Consider the following 3,406-nt stretch of genomic DNA (forward strand, 5'->3'; position numbering starts at 1 on the left):
CTGTGTGACGCTGAGGGCAGTGGACAGTTGGGGTGCCAAGTCTCACAGCATGTCCCACATGGCCTGCTCTGGCAGCTCCTGCTGAAGCCCAGAAGCTGTGGAAACTTCCCAAGTGAGTGAATGAGGTCATGAGCCCTTGGGGCCACTTTGGGATTGATTGTGCGACACCCCCTTTTTCTATTCACAAAGCATTTAATCCTTTGGTTATTACATGCCTGTTTCTTCTAGCTCTCCTCCTATAACACATGAGAGCAAAGCTAAATTTGAGGAGTGGGTGAGGGGAGCCGGTGAACTTCAAACTATCAACCACCAAGTGCAGGGCATTTCTTTTTTCCTAAACAAAGGATCAAGTTTTTCATGGAGTAGAAGATAGAGGAAAATCTCTCACACTCATGTACACAAGATGTTTTGTCCTTTGAAAAGGGATGCAGAAGACAAATTGCCAACACTTCCGTGATTTTTTTTCTATCCAGGGAAAATCCCTTTCCCTGATTTTCTACATTAATTAAGAAATAATGTGTATCTAATTTCAGATTTCTAATTGAACTTCCCTGAAGTGGTCTTGAATAAACATAATACTTTAGCTTATTTCCTTCTTCCTTCCTTCCTTCCTTCCTTCCCTCCTTCCTTCCTTCCTTCCTTCCTTCCTTCCTTCCTTCCTTCTTCCTCCTTCCTCCTTCCTTCCTTCTACCCTCCTTCCCTCCCTTCCTCTTTCTCCTTTTCTTTCTTTCTTTATCTATTTACTGAGAACCAGCAATGTATGCTTGTCCAACTAGTATTTGATATGAAGACAAATAAAGGAGAGGATTTTCCTAACCTCTTCAATGTTTAAAAATCATTGTAAATGCTAATAAGTCAGAAACATCCCCAGAGCCTCTTTGCTGCCTCTCTATGTTCATTGCCATCATCTATCCCTCATGAGTTCTTGTTTTTCTTTTATTTCTTAACTAGAGGCCCAGTGCACGAATTTGTACATGGGTGGGGTCCCTCAGCCTGGCCGGCGATCAAGGCCAATTGGGGCTGGCTGGAGTGAGGGACCTTGGGAGGTTGGTTGTGGGAGCACACTGATCACCAGGGGGCAGCTCCTGTGTTAAGTGTCTGCCCCTTGGTGGTCAGTGTGCGACATAGCAACTGTTCGACCAGTCATTCAGTTGTATGGTGGTTTGGTCGCTTAGGCTTATATATATATAGACTAGAGGCCCAGTGCACAAACATTCGTGCACTTGGGGTGATCCCTCAGCCCTGCGTGCACCCTCTCACAATCCAGGACCCCTTGGGTAGGGTCCCTAGGCCTGGCCTGAGATCAGGGCCTATTGGGGCTTTCCTTCCCCCAGCTGCTGGCAGCTGGCCCACCCCCATCACTGCCACTGCTTGCCATCTGGGCAGCACTGCCCGCCCCCACCAGTTGCCTCCCTCTGCAAGTGGCAGGCATGGGGTGTGGTAGTTTGGCTGGCCTGGGCTCCCTCTGTGGGGCAATGACTGGCCAGCCCTGCATACCTGCCACAGTGTCGCTGGCCGGTGGCCTGGACCTCCCTCTGTGGGATGATGGATGGTGGGGCCCCCAAATTGATCACCCCATAGAGGGAGGCCCCGCCCACCCGCTGCAGTGCCACCAGCCAGGTAGCCTGGGCCTCCCTCTTTTTTTTTTTTTTTTTAAGTAAGAGTAATGTTTACTGAGAGATACAGAACTGAGTACTATGAAGGGTTTACCAGGATGGAAATGCACTGCACCCCTGCCCCTGCCACCCCTAATACCCAGAGACTAAAGTACTTAGAAATTACACGCAATGGCCATAACTGCTGAATATCTGTTTGTAACAAATAAACCATAGCATATTTATACTGTATAACATCCAGTGATTATAGAAATCCATTTATATAGTGCTTGTATAAAATCTTTTTTTGTAAAAAATATGAATAATAAAAGGAAGTATAAAAAACATGTGCAGTTGAAAGCCCTGCCAGGACAGCCAGTCTGTAAACATTCAGTGAGTATGTGCTTTAGAAGGGTGTCCATGCCTTGTGCCCACAGCAACTCCAGCAGGGATGGCCAGGATACGCCCCGGCTGCCACTCCAGGAAGGACTGGATCACCAGGTGGATGGAATAAATCAGCTGGACCACGATTGGTGGGTATGGTAGGGCCTGGTACTGTGCCCTTCTCCAGCCTTGCATCAGGATCAGGGTCAGGGTCAGGATCAGGGTCAGGGCTGGGGGCAGGCAGATTTCAGTTTCACTCTGACTTCCATACTCAGCCTAATTTTGGTTGCAACTCATGGCTTTTCCTGGCTGCTCGGAGGGCCTTTGGGTGGGTGCCCTGGCGGAGAGGCCGGAGAAGAGCTCACAGCTGCCTGGTTGGGTGTCTCTCTGGCCAAGGGCCTCTTTCCTGCCTCTTGCAAGCCTGGCCCCAGGCACAACAGGCCCCCCTCAGGACTACTTTGGTCTCAGCATTTGGTCCTGGGTTTCAACAGCCTGGGTTTCTTCCCCTGGTGTGGCTGATCTGAGTTTCACAAAAAAGCCTGGATGATGCTGGCTGTGCTGAGCCTCATTGAAGAGTTTTTCATGCAGCAAGGAAGAGCCCTCTGGGACCCTCCTCCTCCTCCTCCTCCTCTTTCTACTCCCAGCCCATGGTCACTTCTTCTCCAGCTGTTCCAGCAGTGGGTGGCCTTCTGAGTCGGGGTCTTAACACTGTCAGTCCTGACGATGCAGATGAGGCAATGCTGGTTGAGCATCAGGATGAGTTGCTGCCACTCCTGCTTCAGCTCCTCCATCTGGGTTTTCAGCTCCACATTCATGAGCTCCAGCCACTCAGATTCCCGCTGCAGAAACTCCTCCTGCTCCTTCTTCTTGTTCCTGCATCAGGCTGCCGCCACTTTGTTCTTTCCCCAGCACCTTTTCCTCCACCCCTCTTCCTCGTCTAGCTCACTTTTCACAGGTTGAGGCCTCTTGCCCAGTTTCACCTCCAGGGAGTGCAAAGGGGCGATCATGGCCTCAGTGTTGTGGATGTCAGTGTATTTCAGCTCCTCTGCCATCAGGGCCGAGCTGGGGAGTCCGGTCAGGGGGCCGAGCCCTGGCAGAGAGCCCACAGTCATGGAAGGGTCCAGGATCTGCCCAGGCATCATAGCAGGAGGAGTGGCAGTCCAGCCCTGCAGAAGCTGCAGGCGGAGGCAGTGACCCTGGGGCCTGGGCCAGGCTGCAGGTGCCTTGCCCACTCAGGAGCTGCTGTGGTGCCAGCCCCGCCCTGCAGTGTCCACTGCTGCCAGCTACTCCTGTCGCAGCCACCGAGTATCCCTCCCGCAGGCGGTGGCAGCAGCCTGTGTCTCCCTCTTTGAGGCGATCGATAGCAGGGCTCTGCCTGCCTACCTGATTTCCCCTAACCACTCACCTGCCTGCCTGATCGCCCCTAA

The 3,406-nt window shown here is 51.9% G+C and overlaps 1 pseudogene; it reads right to left on the reverse strand.

Annotated features, from left to right (window-relative positions):
- Positions 1–2,630: 2,630 nt before the first annotated feature.
- On the reverse strand, positions 2,631–3,148 carry LOC103296839 (jun dimerization protein 2-like; annotated as a pseudogene).
- Positions 3,149–3,406: the final 258 nt, after the last annotated feature.

This window comes from Eptesicus fuscus, chromosome 16 (genome assembly GCF_027574615.1).
Source record: "Eptesicus fuscus isolate TK198812 chromosome 16, DD_ASM_mEF_20220401, whole genome shotgun sequence".
Classification (NCBI taxonomy): Eukaryota; Metazoa; Chordata; class Mammalia; order Chiroptera; family Vespertilionidae; genus Eptesicus; species Eptesicus fuscus.